Here is a 12,394-nt window from a genome sequence, read left to right on the forward strand (position 1 = left end):
GTTTGTAATAATCTGTCACCCTCTAGATGGTGGAGCTCCCGAGTGGCGCAGCAGGCTAAGGCGCTGCATCTCATTTCAAGAGTCGTCACTACAGTCCCTGGTTCGAATCCAGGCTGTATCACATCCAGACGTAATTGGGAGTTCCATAGGGCGGCGCACAATTGGCCCAGCGTCGTACGGGTTTGGCCGGGGAAGGCCGTCATTGTAAATACTTGCCTAGTTAAATAAAGGTTACATTTTAAAAAGTTGTCACTCCACCCTTGTAGTTCACTGATAAATTAAGATCACTAATTAGTAAGGAACTCCCCTCAACTGGTTGTCTCGGTCTTAATTGAAAGGAAAAACCAAAAACCCGCTGACACTCGGCCCTTCGTGGAATGAGGTTGACACCCCTGCTCAAGAGGGAAGGGCAAACCGAAATACTCTTCCTCATCTGTTCGTTGTTTCATCCTTCCGTGCCTAGTTCCAAAACATAACATCAAGGCCTGGGACCTGGGGGTTGAATAGACTATACATTTGAACCGTCTTAATCGCTTAAGGACGCCCATTACCGAATTATTATTATTATTATTATTATTATTATTTATTTATTTATTTATTTTATTTATTTATTTTTTGGCTCAGGGGCCCAGATACCAATTACAAAGACTTGCTTTACAGTAACGTCTGACCTTAGAGATGGTACCTTGAGAACAAATTCCTATAGGGAATAATCATCAAAATAGGGTTCTTAACAGAATGAATGGGGAGTCATTTAGTAGGTATGTGCTGAACCTTTACATGGACTGTGTCTAAAATGGCACCATCCTAGTCCCTAAAAGAAGTGCTCTACATAATGCAGGGCTGCTCAACCTTGTTCCTGGAGAGCTACCATCCTGTAGGTTCTCACTCTATCTCCAGTTGCAACTAACATGAGCTTATCAACCAGTTCATTGTTAGAATCAGGTGTGCGAGATTAGGTTGGAGCAATAATTAGAATGTTTTTTCATTACGAGAGACGACATGCATGCTCAATCAAGATGGCAGCCCTAATGATGGTTCGAAGACCGCATGAATGGGTTTTTGAAAATGTCTTCATTCTCTGCTCTGAATGTCCCTGCTCAGCTGCTGTAGCTACTGGGGTAGAAGTGGGAGGGAGGGAGGGAGGGGGGGCGAGTTGAGTGGGTGATGGATGAAACGATTGGTCCATATTTTAAACATCCTCACCTTAAACAGTGAAGTCCTCAATTTCAAAACAAACGACATCAACGATGCTACGTGAAGACCAAGGGTTAGTCTTCACGTATTCTTTTAGGACCGTGTTCTAATTTGGACCTATTGTAAATTGCACCTTTAAATCAATGGAAGAATTAGGCGAGAACTCGAGTTATATGCCTGAATTTCAAATTGGTATTAGTCCCTGAGTGGTGGTAGCTGCAGGGTATTGCGTTTGTGTGTGTGTGTCCGTTTGATTGTGTGGCAGGTGAGGGACTGCAGCTCTGTCTGTCAGTCTGTTCCACTGTGTATTCGGCTGAGTTGGTAGAGAGAGACTCTGCATATCAATGGATGTCTGCCTCAGTCTGTCCCCATTGACAGGAGGTAGGATGGTTTAGAAAAACACATTCACATCCTCTTGTCAGCGCACCACCAGAGCACCAGCCAGGCCTGCTAATTAAGGCCATGGTCATTAAAGGAACTTCTAGCATTTATGCCTGTGCTGGTTCCCTTCTAATGAAGCTCTCACTCCTGCCCCAGAATCAATACCTGCCTTGGGTCACATCATTAGTATGAGTGGGAGAGGTTGGGAGTCTAGTTTGTTTGTGGGTGTGTATGCATAAATGTGTATATTTGTTTGTGTGTGTGTGGGTTACCAAACTTGGTAAACTCTTGCTCTTTCTCTCGCTCTCTCTCATCTTATATTGGTCTGTCGTCTCTTTCCATGTAACACAGAGTGCATTTTACATGTATGGTTCCTGTGTTGTATGGTTCATGTGTCTTCCTGTGATTTTATTGGAGCTCTTTCTCGCTCTTTTTTATTTCTCTTTCTCTCAGTGAGTGTGTCCAGAAGCTCAGGAGAGAGCTCCAGCAGGCCCGTGCTGCGCCCGCTTACGGAGAGCTGGAGGTCATCCGCCGCAGAGCCCTCGACTACGACCCACCGTGAGTGAGTGTGCGTGCGCATGCGCGCTCGGGCACATTATGCATCTGTGTGGGTGCTTGAATGTATGGGTGTGGACATGATTGTGTGTGTGTCCTGACTTGGAGTCCTCAGGCTCGCCTCCTGCTGTGCCTACGCAGATCACAGCGACTAGATTAACCACCGCAAGTGGTTTACACGCATCATCTCAGCAGAACATGGAGATTAACTCCATGATAATCCATTCTTCGAGTCCCTGCCCACTGCCTGGAGACATCAAGTGTCTTTCTCTGCTCGCTTCCCAAATGGCACCCTATTCCTTATAAAGTGCTCTTCTTTTTGACCAGAGCCCGAGCTAGGGTGCCATTTGGGCCAAACACACCCTGGCTCTGAGAGAAAGGAGATCCTAAGCACGCTATATACTGAGGGTACAAAACATGTCTCTTTCCATGACTGACCAGGTGAAAGCTATGATCCCTTGTTGATGTCAACTGTTAAATCCACTTCAATCAGTGTAGATGAAGGGGGAGAGTGGCTAGTCTGTGTCAAAGACACCTTTAAGCCTTGAGACAATTGAGACATGGATTGTGTATGTGTGCCATGCATGAATGGGCAAGACAAAATATTTAAGTGCCTTTGAACGGGGTATGGTAATAGGTGCCAGGCGCACCGGTTTGAGGGTGTGAAGAACTGCAGCGCTGCTGGGTTTTTCACGCTCAACCGTTTCTCCTGTGTATCAAAAATGGTCCACCACCCTAGAGGACATCCAGCCAACTTGGCACAACTGTGGGAAGTGGTGGAGTCAACATCGACCAGCGTCCCTTTGGAACGATTTCAACACATTGTAGGGTCCAAGCCCTGAAGAATGAATGCGGTTCTGAGGGCAAAAGGGGGTGCATCGATCCATTTTGTCTTAGAGCCTGCCCGGCTGTTTTATTTGTAGCTCTCTCTTGTTAGGATTAAGTGTTCAACAGTGGCAGCACCCTCTTTCTCTCTTTCTCTCTCCCTTTCTTTCTCTCTTTCTCTCTCTCTTTCTCTCTCTTTAAGCAAATAACCATTAAGGTGGTGACATTTTAGCGCTACTGCTCAGCCTGAACAAACATGCTCTCTTTCACTTTCCTCTCTCGCTCACTTCTGGTTGCTCGTGAGGAACCGTCTTATAACGTTATCCGAACACTGAGACAATTAAACCGTCCTCATGATCCCCGGTTCTGTTTGATCCGTCAAAGAACATCATTCACACGCTGAAACAGCCTAACGATGCCTCTTGGAATCAATCGGCTGTTGTGTGTTCCTTCGAATACCCTTATTCAAACACAATTAGGAGGCAGTGAGTGCGAGGCAACTCGCCATTATCTCATTGTTAGTTGCCGTAGAAACAAACGCCACGTCAACAGCACAGCTGTAGGTGCTTCCCCTGAGGCAGCTGCTTATGGAACATTATCATTTAAACAGAGACTCCAATGAAATCATAGGCAGAGACAGAAAGCATATTGAGACCTTATAGAAGCATGTTAAACCTATTTACTGTATAGCCCATATAGAATGTTTGAGGTAAACCTTGAGAACAAAATTGAAATACTGTAAGTTAAATGGAAAGAGACAGCAGACTAATAGTTACAATATATACAGACAGAGAGAGAGAGTAAATTAAAATGTTTCAACATTTCATTCACTCTGGCAGTTGTTGCGCCCGTGTCTCCCTGTGTAGCCTATATTGTGCCCTCCTTTCAGCTGTCTGTCTTTGCTCTTTTCAGCAGCCTAGTTTGGTAGCCTTGAATGTTTTGAGATTTAATGACACTTGAGTATTGCGCTGCTCGTACCAGTTCACACAAGGCCCATTCTTCCGCTGTGCCTCGTACCGCGCTGGGGAAAATGTTTCATTGAAAAGAATAAAGAGGTGCGTGTAGGATTTCTCCATCTTTACAAAAAAAATATATATATATATATTTAGACATTTTCAGGTTTCACAAACGGACAATAACAGCAAACATAAAATACAATAAGGGTAGGTTTTTCTGTGTCCTTTCTGTTCAATTGTTTTTCACTGTTGTCTTTTAATGGTAAAATGGGAGTACACAATCCTGCTTCGTTTACATAAAACATATTTGAAGCATGAAATGCAATAAGGAAATTTAACCAACAAGATATTAGATAGCCCCCCGATCCCTTGCTAAAATATCTCCAACTTATCTCCAAACCAATATCTCCAAACCATTCCACAGCTCTTTGAGGAGAAAAGCGCAGATTGTGAATTGATGCTTCGTTCAAACCCTTTATCCACACATATATGAATATAGGTGTGTGCGTGTCATCCTTTTCTAGTCTTTTCTTGTCTGTGACTCCTGTATACTCTCTCTTGTGTTCCCTCTCCTTTTCATCCCATGTTCCCCTTTCTCTCTACCTTTATCTTGACCAGTCAGTCTCAGTACACTCAGTACAGATGTCAGTCTCAGTACACTCAGTACAGATGTCAGTCTCAGTACACTCAGTACAGATGTCAGTCTCAGTACACTCAGTACAGATGTCAGTCTCAGTACACTCAGTACAGATGTCAGTCTCAGTACACTCAGTACAGATGTCAGTCTCAGTACACTCAGTACAGATGTCAGTCTCAGTACACTCAGTACAGATGTCAGTCTCAGTACACTCAGTACAGATGTCAGTCTCAGTACACTCAGTACAGATGTCAGTCTCAGTACACTCAGTACAGATGTCAGTCTCAGTACACTCAGTACAGATGTCAGTCTCAGTACACTCAGTACAGATGTCAGTCTCAGTACACTCAGTACAGATGTCAGTCTCAGTACACACCCACATATACAGTTGAAGTCGGAAGTTTACATACACTTAGCTTGGAGTCATTAAAACTCGTTATTCAACAACTCCACAAATTTCTTGTTAACAAACTATAGTTTTGGCAAGTCGGTCAGGACATCTACTTTGTGCATGACACAAGTCAATTTTCCAACAATTTTTGACAGACAGGTTATTTCACTTATAATTCACCATATCACAATTCCAGTGGGTCAGAAGTTTACATACACTAAGTTGACTGTGCCTTTAAACATCTTGGAAAATTCCAGAAAATTATGCCATGGCTTTAGAAGCTTCTGATAGGCTAATTGACACCATTTGAGTCAGTTGGAGGTGTACCTGTGCATGTATTTCAAGGCTTAACTTCAAACTCAGTGCCTCTTTGCTTGACATCATGGGAAAATCAAAAGAAATTAGCCAAGAAATTAGCCAAAAAATGTAGACCTCCACAAGTCTGGTTCATTCTTGGGAGCAATTTCCAAACGCCTGAAGGTACCACGTTCATCTGTACAAACAATAGTACGCAAGTGTAAACACCATGGGACTGCGCAGCCGTCATACCGCGCAGGAAGGAGACGCATTCTGTCTCCTAGATATGAACGTACTTTGGTGTGAAAAGTGCAAATCAATCCCAGAATAACAGCAAAGGACCTTGTGACGATGCTGGAGGAAACAGGTACAAAAGTATCTATATCCACAGTAAAACGAGTCCTATATCGAAATAACCTGAAAGGCCGCTCAGCAAGGAAGAAGCCACTGCTCCAAAACCGCCATAAAAAAACCCAGACTACGGTTTGCAACTGCACATAGGGACAAAGATTGTGCTTTTTGGAGAAATGTCCTCTGGTCAGATGAAACAAAAATATAACTGTTTGGCCATAATGACCATCGTTATGTTTGGAGGTAAAAGGGGGAATCTTGCAAGCCGAAGAACACCATCCCAACCATGAAGCATGGGGGTGGCAGCATCATGTTATGGGGGTGCTTTGATGCTGGAGGGACCGGTACACTTCACAAAATAGATGGCATCATGAGGTAGGAAAATTATGTGGATATATTGAAGCAACATCTCAAGTCATCAGTCAGGAAGTTAAAGCTTGGTCGCAAATGGGTCTTCCAATGAACAATGACCCCAAGCATACTTCCAAAGTTGTGGCAAAATGGCTTAAGGACAACAAAGTCAAGGTATTGGAGTGGCCATCACAAAGCCCTGACCTAAATCCTATAGAAAATTTGTGGGCAGAACTGAAAAAGTATGCGAGAGCAAGGAGGCCTACAAACCGGACTCAGTTACACCAGCTCTGTCAGGAGGAATGGGCCAAAATTCACCCAACTTATTGTGGGGAGCTTGTGGAAGGCTACCTGAAATGTTGACCCAAGTTAAACAATTTAAAGGCAATGCTGCCAAATACTAATTGAGTGTATGTAAACTTCTGACCCACTGGGAATGTGATGACAGAAATAAAATCTGAAATAAATCATTCTCTCTACTATAATTCTGACATTTCACATTTTTAAATTAAAGTGGTGATCCTAACTGACCTAAAACAGGGAATTTTTACTAGGATTAAATGTCAGGAATTGTGAAAAACTGAGTTTAAATGTTTAAACTTCCGACTTCAGCTGTACTATCTGTCCAAGTACAGGGTCTACATCCCAAATATCACCCTATTCTCAAAATAGCTCACTACTTTTGACCAGGCCCCTATGGGGAAAGAGGATACCTAGTCATTTGTAAAACTAAATGCATTCTACCGAAATGTGGCTTCCTCATTTAACCCAACCCTTCTGAATCAGAGAGGTGCGGGGAACTGCCTTAATCGAAGTTCACACCATCAGTGCCTGGGGGGGGCACTTATTTTTAGGGGTTAACTGCCTTGCTCAAGGGTAGTGCATTATATAGGGAATACTGTGCCATTTGGGACCATGCTCTAGAGCTTTTTATCCTTTCGAGGCATGATAATGATAATGTATATGATGCCTGTTGGGCCTCCGTGTACAGACTGGCCAGTTTCTGGTATTTTTAGATGTGGCTGTCCATTCGGCTGCCACAGTAGCTGGCAGTGATGTCCCCTACGCAGTAAGCCACATGCATCTGGCAGCCATTTTGGAGTTCCACTCTACCACAAGCATGTGGCATAGGCAAGGAAAGGGTGTGTCCAAAATGAGCCCTGGTTAAACGGAGTGCACTATTTGGGGAATAGGGTGCTTTGTCAGAGGCAGCCATACTTGGTCAAATCCAGACATCTGTGGTATTCGGTGAATGTCTAACCGACTGAAAAACACCCAACTAAATGAAATATAATTAAGTGTTTTACAAGTCCTTTTCTGAAACGTCCATGTACCGAAGATGGCGATTTACAGCGGAAAATGGTCTTGACCATGGAAGATGGATAGAAGACACATTGGCTTTGGTCAAAAGCAGAGCACCATATAGGGAATAAGGTGCCATTTGGGATACAACCATAGTTGAAGTAATGAAGGGAGGAAAAATGAAGGCTTGAGGAAGTGAACTGGCTACAAGAGACGGTAACTTGGATATCAGGGAGGGCGCTGGCGGGGCCGATAGCGCAGGAGGAATATAATAAACACCTTATCTCCAACGCATTACCCTGGGAATCACACACACACACACAGGGGCAGTGTGAGTGGCACATTAACGAACACAAGCACACGCGCACACACACTATCAAACACACACCTACTCTATCACAGAAATACACATACTACCCACACTCCACCCTCCCACACACTCTATCAAACACACACCTACTCTATCACACAAATACACATACTACCCACACTCCACCCTCCCACACACTCCACAAAAGATAGGACCCGTTTCCTCCGGAGCAGTACCCCCCCCCCCTCCCTCCCTCTGTTGTTGGGTGGACATCGATCACGTTGATGATGTTTTAATGTCAGCTCCTGGGGGCAGATGATGCGAGCTGTGGCGGGCGGGCGTCGCTTCATAAACACCCTCCACATCATTAAGTAAACAAAAACCACCGCTGTCACAGTGATGGATGGCTAGCGTGCCTCTCGTCTGATGGTGATGGTCTACTCTACCCCCAGGAGCGCTGTGGGAGTGTGGGACGCCCAGGGGGCAAGAAAACCCCTAGTGCTGCGCAGATGCCCAGGCATAACCATAATTGTGTGTGGTGGGTGTGTAGAGCCTAGTCTTTTGAGCATGATGTTCCCTTTAAATGAGGGGTGGACGGGGCAACTCAGGGCCACGGTAACCGCAGGCTTTTGTTCAGGCCTAACACTAACAACTCAAACAATGACTCGATCATGTGCCCGTTCAATTTAGACCCCAATAGGTTTGAATAGAAATGTTATTAGAGCTGAGCTGGAACAAAAGCAGACTCCTCGGCCCTCCAGGACCGGAGATACCCGCCCATCCCCTACTGGAGTCTAGATTATCCCTGCTAGCAATAGTTGGACCATTATTTATTATCTAATATATCAAAGCCTCATAGGAGGGAGCTAATGCTGTACTACAAAGAAGTGACCTGTGTTGTGTTTAGATCAGTGACTGATCTACCACTGACCAGAGATCAGTCTTGTTTGGGCTTGACAGCCCAGCAGCACCAACACAAAAAGGGGTAATGGATGAGCTGGTGTACTTCTCCTGATGTGTGTGTGCTTACTGTGGGGGGTTGCTTACATACTGTAGCACAGTGGGTAGCCTACCGCAGAATTATGTTGTGGACTGGAGGAGAGAGAGGGTGGGAGGGAGGGGGAGAGAGATTAAAAGAAAGACTGCTTTGTTGAGAGACTGGTGAAGAACAGGAAGGTGTAGCGAGAGGGAGAAAAGGGAGGTTTATCACCAGAGAGTAGAAGTGAGAAAAGGGAGAATCATCAACCGAGAGTAGACGTGAGAGGGGAGGTTCATTAAGAGAGAGAGAGGGTGAAGTGAGAAAAGGGAGGTTTATTAACAGTGAGAGAAGGGGTAGAATAGTCATTCCATTTCATTTCAGCAAGCCATGACACCCACCATCTCAGATTGTTATGAAATAATTATTTCTGTAGTTGGACACAGGTGAGATTAGCATTCCTGAAGCATAATTTTTTTGATCTCAGAGAAATTAACTTTATTGATTGCACTAATATTGGCAATTATAAATTATAGGATTCAGATAATATTCAATAAATAAACCCAACATCTGATTTGGACCTAACTTTCATGAATGTTAATCGTGTCTGTTACTAACTACAGAAAAGATTTCAGAACAATCTGAAATGATGGGTTTCGAAATCCTCTTTTTCTTTTTGAGGTGGAATGACCCAGAAGTGAGAAAAGGGAGTTTTATCAAGAGCGGGAGAATGTAGAAGTTAGTAGATTTTCTGGAAAATATTCATCCTAAATTGAAATACCGGAATTAATTCATATTTATCTTGAGAGTCCTTGGAAATAATGCAAAACTCGGAAGTGCCCATATAAAGTGTTTAAAATCAAGATATGGCTACTATGCAAGGGTTCTTCCAAAAAAAGAATGACGTTCAGGACGCACCCCGAGTTGGCTATAGCATTGTCGAATCGTGCAAACTGTCGAATCGTACAAACGGCAGTCAAACAAAAGTCAAATGACCATAATTGCTAAAATTGCTAGATATTCTGCCATTCGTTGAATGAGGTTATCTCAGATATTTGGCAAAATTTTGTTTAACGATTATACAGATCGCAGATTAGCTCGTGAATAATGGGGAGTTGAAGAGTTCAAATAGTTTAAATATCAAGATCTATTAACAGGGATAAACTGTTTAAGAAAATATCCATATCTACTCTCCTACCGTTGATCACACATTCTCTACCGATGCTCTCCTATGGGCAGCAAGTACGAGACAGCGCAGAGAAGCTGGGGGAAAATGCTATAGCGGTATTTTGACATGTGTATGAATTTTTCATACGAGACAGGAGTTAGGATTTTGGGTTTCAGTGGGATTGGGACTGGATAGGAAAATAGCCAAGGCTCTATATAAGCCTACTACGTGAGTCAAAAGCAAAATAGTACACTTGATTTAGGCTACATGCTAAATGTTTCTGATCAGTGATAGATGAATAAATGAGCTACCACCTCCACTTGTCCAGCAATGGATCAATTAAACAAATATACAGACAGACTCAGCTAACAAAGTCACATTGATTGAGTGGCTAAGTGAATATTTTATAATAAAATTCAATTATTTATGACAATATACACACTTTTTTGGACAATACCATACTTCGACAGCCTAGTTTTTTGTGATGGGTCGTTCATAAACCGAATCGCATCGGTGAAAGAGCCGTTAATTTGGCTCCCTGATTTACATACTGTTACTACTGCTTTTTGAGCTCAAAACAATGTTTTTCTGCAGATAGGTTACAAAATAGTTATCTGAAGAGGGTTAATCCTCACTGCAGAAACAATAAATAGTGGGGGTAACATATGGAATTGTTTTAAGATGGTCAAACCAAGGATCATTTTGATATTTGAATTTTAGATATAAAAAAAAATATTTGATGAAACATTGAATTTGGCCTTACTGCTATTAGCCCATAGAAATGCATTGAATAACAGATTCATACATGGAAAAACATAGTCAAAAGAAAATCGAAAGAAAGTTTGTTTTGAAGTGTCTGTCCTATATCTGAGCGATATACAGTGAGGGAAAAAAGTATTTGATCCCCTGCTGATTTTGTACTGACAAAGAAATTATCAGTCTATAATTGTAATGGTAGGTTTATTTGAACAATGAGAGACAGAATAACAACAACAAAAAAATCCAGAAAAACGCATGTCAAAAATGTTATAAATTGATTTGCATTTTAATGAGGGAAATAAGTATTTGACCCCCTCTCCATCAGAAAGATTTCAGGCTCCCAGGTGTTTTTTATACAGGTAACAAGCTGAGATTAGGAGCACACTCTTAAAGGGAGTGCTCCTAATCTCAGCTTGTTACCTGTATAAAAGACACCTGTCCACAGAAGCAATTAATCAATCAGATTCCAAACTCTCCACCATGGCCAAGACCAAAGAGCTCTCCAAGGATGTCAGGGACAAGATTGTAGATCTACACAAGGCTGGAATGGGCTACAAGACCATCGCCAAGCAGCTTGGTGAGAAGGTGACAACAGTTTATGCGATTATTCGCAAATGGAAGAAACACAAAATAACTGTCAATCTCCCTCGGCCTGGGGCTCCATGCAAGATCTCACCTCATGAGAATGGTGAGGAATCAGCCCAGAACTACACGGGAGGATCTTGCCAATGATCTCAAGGCAGCTGGGACTATAGTCACCAAGAAAACAATTGGTAACACACTACGCCGTGAAGGACTGAAATCCTGCAGCGCCCGCAAGGTCCCCCTGCTCAAGAAAGCACATATACATGCCCGTCTGAAGTTTGCCAATGAACATCTGAATGATTCAGAGGACAACTGGGTGAAAGTGTTGTGGTCAGATGAGACCAAAATGGAGCTCTTTGGCATCAACTCAACTCGCTGTGTTTGGAGGAGGAGGAATGCTGCCTATGACCCCAAGAACACCATCCCCACCGTCAAACATGGAGGTGGAAACATTATGCTTTGGGGGTGTTTTTCTGCTAAGGGGACAGGACAACTTCACCGCATCAAAGGGACGATGGACGGGGCCATGTACCGTCAAATCTTGGGTGAGAACCTCCTTCCCTCAGCCAGGGCATTGAAAATGGGTCGTGGATGGGTATTCCAGCATGACAATGACCCAAAACACACAGCCAAGGCAACAAAGGAGTGGCTCAAGAAGAAGCACATTAAGGTCCTGGAGTGGCCTAGCCAGTCTCCAGACCTTAATCCCATAGAAAATCTGTGGAGGGAGCTGAAGGTTCGAGTTGCCAAACGTCAGCCTCGAAACCTTAATGACTTGGAGAAGATCTGCAAAGAGGAGTGGGACAAAATCCCTCCTGAGATGTGTGCAAACCTGGTGGCCAACTACAAGAAACGTCTGACCTCTGTGATTGCCAACAAGGGTTTTGCCACCAAGTACTAAGTCATGTTTTACAGAGGGGTCAAATACTTATTTCCCTCATTAAAATGCAAATCATTTTATAACATTTTTGACATGCGTTTTTCTGGATTTTTTGTTGTTATTCTGTATCTCACTGTTCAAATAAACCTACCATTAAAATTATAGACTGATCATTTCTTTGTCAGTGGGCAAATGTACAAAATCAGCAGGGGATCAAATACTTTTTTCCCTCGCTGTAAGAAGATCAGGAAGCTGTCAGAACAGCTTAAATTCGTGGGGACATGGACTCTACAAGGTGTCAACTGTTCCACACGGATGCTGGCCCATGTTGACTTCAATGGTTTCCATAGTTGTGTCTAGTTGGCTGGATGTCCTTTGGGTGGTGGACAGCTTGAAACACACGGGAAACTGTTGAGTGTGACAAACCCAGCAGCGTTGCAGTTCTTCACACAAACCGGTGTGCCTGGCACCTA

At 43.3% G+C, this 12,394-nt stretch overlaps 1 long non-coding RNA gene across 1 annotated transcript in view; it reads left to right on the forward strand.

Annotated features, from left to right (window-relative positions):
- Positions 1-12,394, forward strand: part of LOC115195928 (uncharacterized) — a 45,016-nt gene that overhangs the window by 10,479 nt on the left and 22,143 nt on the right. Inside the window, exon 3 of the long non-coding RNA XR_003878779.1 lies at positions 2,032-2,136. This is a non-coding gene — a long non-coding RNA (uncharacterized LOC115195928). The remainder of the gene's footprint in view (positions 1-2,031; positions 2,137-12,394) is intronic.

Source organism: Salmo trutta, chromosome 6, assembly GCF_901001165.1.
Source record: "Salmo trutta chromosome 6, fSalTru1.1, whole genome shotgun sequence".
NCBI lineage: Eukaryota > Metazoa > Chordata > Actinopteri > Salmoniformes > Salmonidae > Salmo > Salmo trutta.